Source organism: Magnolia sinica, chromosome 14 (assembly GCF_029962835.1).
Source record: "Magnolia sinica isolate HGM2019 chromosome 14, MsV1, whole genome shotgun sequence".
In the NCBI taxonomy this organism is placed as follows: Eukaryota; Viridiplantae; Streptophyta; class Magnoliopsida; order Magnoliales; family Magnoliaceae; genus Magnolia; species Magnolia sinica.
The window spans coordinates 81610311-81623212 of record NC_080586.1 but is presented as its reverse complement, the minus strand read 5'-3'; the positions used below and the strand labels follow the sequence as shown (position 1 = coordinate 81623212).

At 37.6% G+C, this 12902-nt stretch overlaps 1 protein-coding gene and 1 long non-coding RNA gene across 3 annotated transcripts in view; one reads left to right on the top strand and one right to left on the bottom strand.

Moving 5' to 3' along the window:
• LOC131224721 (receptor-like protein EIX2) overlaps nt 1-12902 on the bottom strand; it is a 46137-nt gene that overhangs the window by 21884 nt on the left and 11351 nt on the right. The gene's annotated exons all lie outside the window — the stretch shown is intronic.
• On the top strand, nt 1289-2228 carry LOC131224733 (uncharacterized). Of its 2 annotated transcripts, none has more exons than XR_009161160.1 (2): nt 1289-1430; nt 1561-2228. It is a non-coding gene; the product is annotated as an uncharacterized LOC131224733 (long non-coding RNA). The 2 variants fall into 2 exon arrangements; XR_009161159.1 differs by having other exon boundaries at nt 1556-2228.

Genomic DNA, 12902 nt, shown 5'->3' with positions numbered 1-12902 from the left:
TCACCCAAAGCAGAGACCATCAGGCAAAGCATATTTGCCCCTTGCGTGCTTTACAATGGCGAATAAGGAGAAGGATGATTTCTGCAGAGTCATAAAGAACATGAAGGTATCAGATGGTTATGCGAGTAATATCTCACGATGTACCAATCTCAAAATGAAGAAGATTTTAGGACTCAAGAGCCATGACACTCATGTTTTGATGCAACAAATACTTCCGATCGCCGTGCAAAGGACATTACCTCCAAACATGAGCTCAATCCTAATTGAATTAAGCTGATTCTTTAGAGATTTGTGTTCCAAGGTTGGCCGGATGCAGGATTTCAAGTTTCTTGAATCTCAGATTGCTTTAACACTTTGCCATTTAGAGATGATCTTTCCGCTGTCATTCTTTTGATATCATGGTGCATTTGCCTATACATTTAGCCAGCGAGGCAATGTTAGCCAAATCACTTTCTATTTCTTGTTATGACTAATACATAAATTTGCAGGTGAAACCGAATGCAATGGTTAAGGACAGCTTTCTTAGGGGCATCGCTCTCTGATCATCTCAAACCTGACTTCAATCCTCTTATCATGAAGAAACCCCACACCACCTATTTTGATGGATACAACTCCACTGATCATGTCAAGTCCTTTTAACTTCGGGACATTCCAAAGAAACCTGTGAAAACAGGAAACAAGTGGGAGTTTTGTAGAATTATAAGGTAACTTCATCCACCTTTTTTAATGTACCATTTATTTCAATAAATTTACCTGAAACATTGTCCAGTTGTTACTACTTTAAGGTTTCAAATTTTCTTCAGGCAATGTGTGGTTGTAATTTCACGGTTATGTTTCAGCCTTCCGCGCTTTTCAGAGTGATATTTTTATCTCGATTTTTTTTCGAAGTCATGAAAACTTTGCAAGATTATGTGAAATAAATTTTTATGCTTCTATTTAGGTTCTTCTATGAATCAAATATGTATTTGCAAAATGGTCTTGCTTGTACATCTTGATCATTAACTCTGAGCTTTCTACAGCTTGTGGAGAAACTTCTAATTGCTGCCATTGCAGATGCTGATGTTAGTGTTCGTCAGTCAATCTTTCTATCTCTGCATGGAAATGGAGGTTTCGATGAATTTTTGGCATAGGCTGATAGTTTGAGTACTATCTTTGTTGCTCTAAATGATGAAGTATAATTTTTGGCACAACCTGCCAATGGCTCTTCTATGAGCATTTGAACTGTTATCTTTATTTGAAATGTTTATGAACATAAGGGCATGTTCACTATCTTTTTCTTCTTTTTTTTTCTTCTTTTCCATGTCATAGGATTTTGATGTTTGAGAGTTTGCTATATTAGTTGCTGACAGATTGTCTGAAAAGAATCTAGCATATGTTCTGCTTGCACTTCGTCGCCATCTCATACAATTGTTGATGCATCTTGAGCAAAGGTAATCTGAAAGATATCTACTTTCCAATAATATTATTGATTTATGGGGAAATGGATGCCCTTTTATTTGTTTCACATCATTATCTTTGAAATATTCAGATCACAACTCTCTTGCTATTTAAGCAGTGCAGATAGCAAATGCAGAGAAGAAAGTGCTAAACTCTTGGGTTGCCTAATTCGCAGCCTAATGTTGTATTAGATGTAATCGAAAATCAAAAGTAGCCTTCATATACGGAGGTTAGTTTTTTCTAGTTGAATATTTAATACAGAAATGGCATTTTAGTGATGTCTCATTAGTAGGTTGCTGTCCTGCAGATGGGTAGCTATGATGCAATGCTTATGCAGAAGCTTGCTGCCATGCAGCAGTTGGAACGTGAGCTTGAGGCCATCTCTGCCATTGATTACCGGGGAATTATGTTATTCCTAGTGAAGAAGTTCTTGTAGGTCTGTATTGATTTAGTTTAATCGCTTCATTGAGGTTGAGTTTAAATGTTGTTGGTGGTTATCTTCCTTTGGCAGGAACGTTTGGAGGATCTAGCAGGTAAAGATGCCCAAGAGAAATCTGATGCTGCTATAGAAACCCTTTTACTAGAGCTTCCAGATGAAAGAAATGTCAATAAAAGACCGGATGATTCAAAACAGATACAAGAAAAGTCAAAGAAAAAGAAAAAAAAGATTATAGAAGAGATAAGAATATAAATATTTGTGGAACCTAATATTGTGTAACAGTTTGATTGTGTTTGTTTTGAAAACGTTAAGTAGACTGTTGTTAACTATTTTGTTGGTATTATGGCTTTCATGATTAATTGTTTCATGAGTGGATTGAATGAATGGATTAGTAGTTTAAATAAATATTTTTAAAAATTAAACATTTTTAGCCTCAATTTGTAACCGAGGCTTGGATTAGCCTCGGTTGTAGAGAACCAAGGCTGAAATTCCCGTGGCTAAAGACTTTAGCCTCAGTTGTTGAGAACCGAGGTTAAAAATAGATTTAGTTTCAGTTTGAGGCAATTGAGGCTAAAATTTGGATTTAGTCTTAGTTGAAAACAATGGAGGCTAAAATTTGGATTTAGCCTTGTTTCAAGAAAATTGAAGCTAAAAAGGTTTTTAGCCTCACTTAAAGAACCGAGGCTATAAATGTCATTTTAGCCTCGGTTGCTAAAACTGAGGTTAAAGCCTTTAGCCACAGGGGTTTCAACCTCGGTTTGGATAACTGAGGCAAAACTGAGGCTAAAGGCTTTTAGCCTCAGTTTTTAACCTTTTTAGCCACAGTTTTGAACCGAGGCTAAAACCCCCTTTTCTTGTAGTGACTTCTGACCATGATGAGAAATTCATCAACCACTTCTAATGGACTTTTTGGAATCGGTTTGGTACGCAACTTCAGTTCAATAGTGCCCACTACCTGCAAACTAATATGGGCACAATGAAGTTGTGAATCGCATTTTGGGAAATCTCATCTAGTGTATTTCAGGTGCTAAGCTAAAGCAGTGGGATATGACCTTGTCTCAAACGGAGTTTGCATTCAATAGTTTGGTGAACCACTCAACAGGAAAGTCATCGTTCCAGATTATTTATGGTCGAGTGCCTCGCCAGACACTTTTAGTCCCTTTGCCCAAGCTCCCGAGCATGAGCATTGCAATAAAACATATGGCAAACCGAATCATGAGCATTCATGCAGATATGAAAATTAAGTTGCATACTTTGAATGACAAGTACAAGGAGCAAGCCAACAAATAACGTCAACAAAATGTGTTCGAGGTGGGTAACAATGTTATGGTTCATCTACGTAAGGAGAAGTTTCCAACCGAGACCTACAATAAGTTGAAGAACAAGAAGATTTGACCGGTACCAATCCTCTGAAAGATCAATGATAACGCTTACGTTGTTGATCTTCTGGATGACATGGAGATCTCGCGTACTTTCAATATTGTGGACCTGAACAAGTATCATGAACCGAAGCAGGATGAGAAACTCGAGGTTAAGTTCTTCTGAAGTGGAGGAGACTAATGTAGAGAAGGTCACAGACACTTTCATGGCAAATTAAGATGGGCCAGAGAAGGCCTGATTGGAGGTGGAAACGATCCTTACTGTCAGAACCTTAAATCAATCATCTCGCTACCTGGGATGAGTTTTTTGACATATTATATATGATTTTGGGGGTAGGAGGACCTACTTAAGCCAACCAACCTGCTATGTTAGGTCCCACACAAGATTTATGAGATTCCATCACATAGATGGTCAAAAGTATCGTTTAGTTTCATTTTTACTATAAATAGTAAGTTTTAGTTTGAGTATAACTTTTGATCCTTTGAGTTGTAGAAGTCGTGCCTAATATGAAGATGGCTTAGAAAAGTTAGGAGAATAACTCGGTTGGGTCAAATTGTACACTTACTATTTTGTGCTGAAAACCATGAAGTCTAATAGGAATAAAGGTCATCTATAAATAGCAAATTTACTATTTATAGTAAGTCATGCTTTTAGGGTGTTTGAGTTAGAGTTCAAGTCTAAAACTTCATATTAGGTTTGAGTTCCTTATTTAAAGAGTTAATTATAATTTCATTTTTTTAATTATCAAAAAAATTATTCTAAATTTGTTAGAAATTATTCTTACTTTTATGCTTTATTGATTCCTACTTTTATCCTTTATTGATTCAAGGAGCTTTGTAATGAGTTTAGAGAGTTAACACATTAGTAGTTATGCCCTGAGCAAGATAGTGATCGACCTCATCACGTCTCTCCCTATGCCAATGGTGGTAGACTATGATAATAGTATAACTCCTGTGTAACATAGAATGACGTGGTACGTGCGATTGTAGCTTTGCAAGAAAATACAGTCTCCCATGTAGCCATCTACAATTTCTCAAAAACAGAGAAGGGCTGTTTGTGTTTGGTCCTCAAGCCCATAACATATAGTCTCCTCACACCTTATGTCTTTACAACTAGGGTCCATGGTTGATCTTAATGAGAAATGTAATGGATGGAGATTCCTATCCATTGGTGGTTTGGAAATAGATGGATAGGAAGAGAACATAGCCTACACTACCTACACTACCAAAAGTAGATTGTCACTTGTTCACTGCCTACACCACCAAAAATGGATTAAAGGCTACAGATTAAGGTCGTGGTTGTAATGTAGTAAGGATCGAGGTCGTGGTTGTCATGTTATATAAGTCGTGATTGTCATGTTATATGGATCGTGGCTATAATGTGGCAATGGTCGTGGTTGTCATGTTATATGAGTCGTGGTTGTCATGTTATATGGGTCGCGGTTGCTATGGGTCGTAGTTGTTATGTTATATTGATTGTGGTTGTCACATATTCACTTTCTTTACTACCAAATGAAAGGATAGCTATTGGTACTATAACCTAAGGCCCCCAATGGGGTGATCTGTTTCATCCACTTTATCGGTCAGCTCGCCATGGGCCCAAAAAGTTTTAACTTGGACAGTGTCCACTTATAACAAACATCACGGTGAGCCTGAAAAGTTCCAACCATGGGTGCCATTGTCATCATTATTTTCTATTATATGGCCCACACGAGCTCTAAATCAAGCTGATATTTGGGCCCTAGCCCTAAAATGACATGGTAAAAAGGATGAGATGCATGGATTATATATACACATACATCAATGTGGGCCCCACGAGTTGGGCTTGCCCATACTGAAAAAGGCTTCCGTCTATGTCACTTTATTGGGGATTGAAATAACAAGTAATTTCTTCTGCACTCTAAACCGTACAACTACTGATCCAAGGACAAAGGTTTTTTGTTCGAAATTTTTTCCAAATCTTGTCAACAAGCCACCCTCGGAATATTTGAAAAGTTGAATCCCTTTAAGAAATTTGACCATACAACAAAGCTAGTGGAGTCAAAATCCCAAAGAAATATTAACCATTTGCCTGTCAACCAGAGTAGTTGAGAAGTAAACATGGAATAGTCCATGCAAGCCTAATTTGAAGAAAACTTTTTATATCCTTGGAGGTAGTACGAGTTGTTACGACTCTAAACTAGTAAAATTGGAAAAAAATAAAAAGGCACAAAAAAAAAAAAAAAAAAAACGACCATCATAAAGTCAGGTTCACATGCATCCATTCACATGATACAAACAGCAAATTATTATTATTATTTTTTATACCTTATGTTATGGTAATTGATGTACTACCTTGACTTGTACTTTGTATGCATGCACAAGCACTCAGAAACAGTGAAGGGCTGTCCCTGTCTTGTCCTCAACTAGGGCCCATGGCTTGGTGATGCAAACAATCGATTCTAATAATAATGGTAATGGATAGAGATTCCTCAAAACAGTCCTGGTTGAATGAGTCTAAACCTTTTTTTAGTAGTTCAGGAAATGGATGGATGCGAAGAGAACGCAGCAATGACATACTTGAGCAAAGGAAGCAAAACATGTAATGGTCGGTCGGGCATGTTTTATCCACGATGAACTACATCAGATCAGTGCTCAGAGAACCTATTGGTCTCAACAAAAAGCTTCAGGATTATGTAATTGATCCGAAGAAATAACTTAGTACCTATAATGTTTTAAGTTGTAAATACATTACACCTAAAAAGAGTTTTAGGTGTAATCGGTTTATATGTTATGCTGTTTGGTTAAGTGGTAATTTCTATACAGATAAACAGATTGTGTGTTTGGCTATGAACCTTTCAAAATCTACAAACCATATAAGAAGAACATGGTTAAGAAGGCATTAAAGCATGCATACATTAAATGGATTAGATGTCTTCCACCCATCATGATATGTCCTAATTGCAATGTAGAAGTTTTTAATGGTGGCCATCCCATCTTTCCCTGATGTGGTCAATTTGATAATCAATGGCTGTTTTTTCAGAGCCATACGCATTACGATGTACTATATACATTAATGGAACTACATGATGGATAGATTAATTAGATGTACCATACACATTACAATAGACCCCACATATCATGAGTGCGTATCGACCATTTTGTTCTAACATGTATAATGCCTTTTAAGTTATAAAGACTTTACCAGTAATTTAAAACATAACTTTTTGCTAGTTTTAGATTACACCTAAAAGTTGTAATATTTTACAGCCCATAAAAGTCTTGGCAAACAAATACATGCATCCATACAACTCTTTAGGACTTTAAGTAATCCAAATCCAAACAACCCCTCATGGGTCCACATTCAAGCTGGTCAAGACGTGCTGGAAACTTTCCTATCATGTAATTGCTCGGAAGAAACAACCTTTGTCCACATTCAAGTTGGTCAAGCGTGTGCCAGAAATTTTCCTAGACCCAAAAGTCCAAATCAGTAATTCATAGAGAATTTGTTCAAGTAGCTCAAAAACCTGAAATTTCAACTGGAACTCCATGTGCAATTAAGTTGGTCGGCTCAAAGGCTAGACTGAATCTTTACTTGACTCCAATTGATAAATAATAACTAATTAAAACATAAAACTACGGTTTAATAATTAATATTAAACATTATAGAAATAGGTAAAATAAATAAAAACTACAAAGACAAGCATGACGGATTTACCCGGTCTCCCAATGGCAGCGTGTATCCTGAGTCACAGAATGAAGTCTTGAGTTTGAGTTGCATGGTCCCATGAACTACTCAAGTGGAAGAACAGCGGCCGAGTGCAACCCTTTCAATACTAGGCTAGTCTTTTAATCAAACAATTAGGGCCATGCTATGCTGAGTATGGCATGACCCTAATTGGACTCGGTTCTTTACACCTAGCAAGGTAGCCTGTATCTGTTTGCCTCTGTATCTGCAGTTTAGCATATGATAGATGAGGCCTAGAACCTTTTTGTTGGGGTCCACCTGAATAGCTGTAAATCCCAAAAAACACACACACACACACACACACACACACACACACACACACATATATATATATATATATATATATATATATATATGAAAATTCTGACAGTACATCTGGATGACCCTGCCAAAACTAGGCTAGTCTTTTAACCTGATGACTTATAAATATTCCATGAAGATGGCCATCAGTCAAACGACATTAGCCATCTTAATACGCATGGCCAAACACGTTAACGGACCTTTCTTTTCGAAAGTACGACTATAACTAATCCCGGTATAGTATGGAGGCGCAGTTATTTGAGCTTAACGTGGAAAAAAGTAAAAAGTAAAAAGTTAGGAAAGAAATGCTTGCAGATAGAAATGGTTTGGTCCCCATGTGTTTGCCAAGCTGGCATGTTGCACGCGAGTAGGATACTGTACAAGCAGTGCCCTGATGACCTAACACTAGCCTGTCGAAGCTATACGGCCCCACCATGATGTTTATGTTTCATCCACCAAGTCGGCCAAGGAAACGGATTGGCTACTCCCCTTGCCACCAGCCAACGGCTGGTGGACGGTGCTCTGTGGGCCCCACCATAATGTATGTGTTTCATCCATGCCGTCCATCTATTTTTTTAGATCATTTTATGGTATGAGACCAAAAATGAGGTATATCCCAATCTCAAATGGACCACATTAAAGGAAACAGTGTTGAATGAACGTCAACTATTAAAAACTTTTTGGGGTAATAAAAGTTTTGGCTAAATCTGATCTTTCTTTCTTTTTTTTTCATCTTGGTCAATATGACCTAATCAACAGATTGGATGTCAAATAAACTGTAGTGGGCCTTAGGAGGATTTTAATGGTGGATATCCCATCACTATTGTTTTCCTGTGGTGTCGTCCACCTGCGATTTATATCCCTCTCATGATCAATCCTTAAATGATCTGTAAAAATGGATGAACGGAATGGATGAAACAAATATATTATGGTGGGGCCCACAGAACACCGACCACCAGTCACCGGGCTGGTGGCAGGGGGAGTAGCCGATCCGTTTCCGTCTGCCAATATATATTGACAGCTCATTTAACGGCATGAATTCAAAAACAGGCAGATCTCGAACGTTGAAACTTCCCAAGGCCTACAATAATGTTTATTTGTCATGCAACCTGTTCACAAGGTCTCACAAATCGGGATGAACGGAAATTACAAATATCAGCTTGATCTAGAACTTATGTGGCTCTCAAGAAAATTTCAACGGTAAATGTTCAATCCTCACCATTCATGTGATATGGTCCACTTTAGCTTTGGATCTACTTCATTTTTAGGCGTATACTTTAAAATGAGTTAGAAAAATGGATGGATGGTGTGGATGAAACACATATATTATGATAGGGCTCAAAGAGGCGTTAGTGTCACCAAACAAACTGCGTCCAACCAACGCCCAACGGCTAGTTTGCAGAATCAAAACCTGTGGACCCTGGGATATACCTGTGGCCGCGCTGTGTGGATCCACAGACATGTCGGCGATAAATCTACTCCGTCCATCCGTTTTGCAAGAACACAATAGAGCATGTGTTTAAAAATCAGGCAGATCCAAAACTCATGTGGGCCATACCATGCGAAACAGTGGGATTTGAACGGTGGGTGGTGACAGATGTTTTTTATAAGGATGATATTGGTACCTACAGTTTATCTGAGTAGTAATAATCCTATGAACGGTTTGGATTCCATATAAACAATATGGTCGGCACGAGGAAGGTTTAAACGGTTTCTGTTCCCACTGCTTCTTTTGGCGTGGTCTACCTGAGTTTTGGATCTACCTAATTTTTGGAATATTATCACATTGTGGTCTTCTAAAACAGATGGATGTAGTGGATTTTCCACGAACATTTCTATTGCCCCACACAGCCCGGGTCACAGAAAGATCTCTGTGCCCAGGGCACAGGCAATCCATTTCCTCATTTTTCCTTTCCTCCATCTATCTCGTTGTAACTGATCATCTCATTATCTTTTTCTTCTATCTTCCGTTGTGTACACGATTCATTTTGATTTATTTTATTTTTAGCAAGACTAAATGAGTTGATCTAAGTTGCTGAGTTTGATAACCATGTACTGTGGCACAGCAGGAACTCTGACGTCTCTTGCCTAACATACACAATTTTTGCATATCACAGAAAATGTGTCCATGTGGTAAGAACACCGTATCATACAAGCAATCACACGTGGATGGCTGTGATTGAAATAAAAGTCAAGCAGTCAACACTTGAATGGGTCATATTCAAATGCTCCTTAAAATATGACATCACGTTCACAGCCGCACCATATGTCAAGAAATGAAGACTTACAACACACCCTTCAACAAGTTCACATTATATAGGTAGAATATATTAATAGCTTAACATGTATACGACATTTACGTGCTTCCAAGAGGTCCCATTCATAGGTCCCATAGTTGATAACCAAATAATTAAACTCATGGAGAAATGCCAAAGGTAAATAAAAAAATGGTAATCATACAAGCGAAACCTCATTTATCTGGTTCACAGCCTGGCATTGGAAAAGTCTTTAGGTATATGGAGATTAGATCTGATGTAGAAAGAGCAATGATTGCACTAATTGGCCAAAAAATGAAAAGATTAAAGAAAAAAAAAAAAAGGACGCTTAAATAGGACTAGAGCTTTGAATGGTGATAACTTTGCAATTGGTTGCTATGACATGGAAATTGACAAAGTGGGTTGTCCTAAAGGATTTCTTAGAAGAAAAGGTTGTTTTGGGTGGCTAAATTGCATTTTAGTACAAAACTTACTGTTTTGATTAAGTTTTTCCTTTCTTAGGATTTTAAAATTCCATTTATGATATTTAGTTGTTAATGAACGTAACAAATCATGATGATCATCCACCGAAAACTATGGGCAATGGCTCCCATATATCAGAATGTGCAAAATGTACTTACAGACATGTTTTCTAGATTTAAAATATAACATTGATTGTTTACTATATATGCAATGCTTATATATATTAAAATCAATGCTTTTAAAAACTGGAATTAAACAACTGTTAGAAAGTACCTTCATGCCCCGCTTAGTCATGTGGCCTAGGCGCACAAGTCATATACGTGCAGATGTGGAATCTGCTACCGCTGTTACAACTCCACTTAATGAAGTACTCCTGATCAACTTATAAAGGTTTCTATTCCTATATGCCTTCATGACTATGAGTGCACTCTTTAAAACTTTAAGGATACGATCGAACACGGTGAATTTGCACCCAAACACCTCTAGTGTTAATAAAAATACCAGACTCTTCCTCAGCTCAGGAACATATCTCACATTTGTCAAGATACACTCCATTCTATTAAACATCTTAATGCACATCGATCCAACACCAACCATGTTACAGATATTGTCATTGCTCATAAACATCTGGCCACCATCACACTTACTATAATTAGTGAACCAACTAATATGAGGAGTCATGTGATACAAAACCTTTGTATCCAAAATCCATTCATCGCTAAAATATCCGAAATTTGATGTGGTTAATATGCCACTACCACCCGCCTCCTTACTAGAATCCACAATGTTAGCATCTCTAAAGGAACTTTCTCCTTTCTCCTTTCTCGACTTAAGATTTTGACAATCGTTCTTCATGTGCCCTGTTATGTTATAGTTTTAACACTTCAGCTTGTCTTACCATTGGATTTGAATCGTGATCATGAAGATTCACTATCCCCCTCAGAATTTTTCCCTCTCGTAACCAGTACATCTGTAGAAGCACCCACGTCATCGCTTTTCTTTCTCATTGCCTTCGATTGAAGTACTGAGATAACAGTTTCAACGCTGATAGTTGTCCTATTGGTGCACATAGAGTTTTTAAATGACTTATACAATTCTAGAATAGAATTCAACAAAATATATGCTTGATCTTCATCTTTCATCATCTCATCTACATCCATCAATTTATAAATGAGCCTATTAAAGTTACTGATGTAGGCTTTAACATCAGCCCTTTCTATTTTCTTCAAATTGAACAACAGTAGGTTCAAAATTAAACGATTTTCAAGAGACTTCTTCACATAGATGTTTTCTAACTTCGCCCATATATCATACACAGTCTTTTCTCTCATAACATTGTAAAGGACCTCATTTGTTAGGTACAACTGGTTTGAGATATTGGCATTCTTATCCAACTTGTTTCATTCTTCTTCTTTCATAGATTCTGATCCCTTTCCAAGGAGTCCATCTTCCAATCATTGTAGAACTATGATGCCGTTCATCTTAACTTTCTATATTTCAAAGTTATTTTTATCGGAATACTTCTTTACGTCAAAATTCATGTTAGATGTCATTGATACCTTACTTTCAGATTCGATTTGCTTCCCAATGTTCGCTCTAATACCACTCGTTGGGACTCATGAAAACACAAAGGAGAATCAAGCAAAGTAATTGTAACCACACAAACAAACCTAACAAGAAGACAATCTGAATTTTACATGAAAAAATTCTTACGGAGAAAAACCACGACACAAAATGATAAGTAATGCACTATAAAAGCAAAATTACAAGAGATAGTAAATCTTATCGATTCAAACAACCCTCGAAATCTTTCGAAGCCTTAGCTATGCCATTGAACCCTTTAGAACACCTTAAAAAGCCTTAATCCTCTTCATAATCCCGATTATACCCGATTATATATATATATATATATATTACCCAATTGGAACAGGAAACAAGTTGTGCACTTATGTTACTCTACGTGCAGGCTCGATGGGACCTTCGATGGCATCGTCAAACATCGAAGACCAGTCGATGACATTGAAGATCCCTTGATGCCATCGAATAGCAACTTCCAAAATTGTCCAGTAATCAAATAGAATTTTTCTAAATTTTCTTGACAGGATCGAGCGATCTATCAATGGCATCAACATCATCTACATTTGTTCGATGGGATTGAATGATCTGTCAACGACATCGATAAACCCTATTACAGACATATTTAAGACATTAGACAACACAATCTTCCCTACAATATGCTACTTGGCAAGATACCAATACCGTGAAAACGGTTGGCCTAGCCGTGCCGTGAAGATCACCCTCGTCACTCCTGTATGTTTTGCCGGATCATTAGTTGTCCATTGATTCCAGCCATATGTAAGACTAATGAGTGGACGGGCCTTTCAGCTGATCTTCATGATAGGGCTCGCCATCTCCATGGTACTGATGTACACAAGTGGCTATTAGCAGACGGTGTGGTACCTTGGCTGTATCTGATGAGCTCTGATACGCCATGACTCATTTTTCTTAGTTTTCGATTGTCTTAATACAGGTGTGGCTCAGCTGTCAACAGTCTTGTTGGGTGATTAGATCAGAGTAAAATTGAGCCATACTCTAAAATGAAACCCACGATTTGATGGTGGGAATGGGTGTACATGCATGCAAGCTATGGTGGACTTAGATGGGCAACATACACAATCTTCTGGGTCCCTTGCTGTAATATGAACATCCACCTCTGCTATGGGCCCACTTTTGCTGACTGACCCATCAGGACATTGCAAATATCACAAATCAGGACCTCTGGAATTTTCTTGTCTAGCATATGAGATTATGGTGTATCATAGTAAATTGGGATGGCTGTGAGTCAAGTCAAAGTCAAGATATCACCATTTGAATGGGTCTTG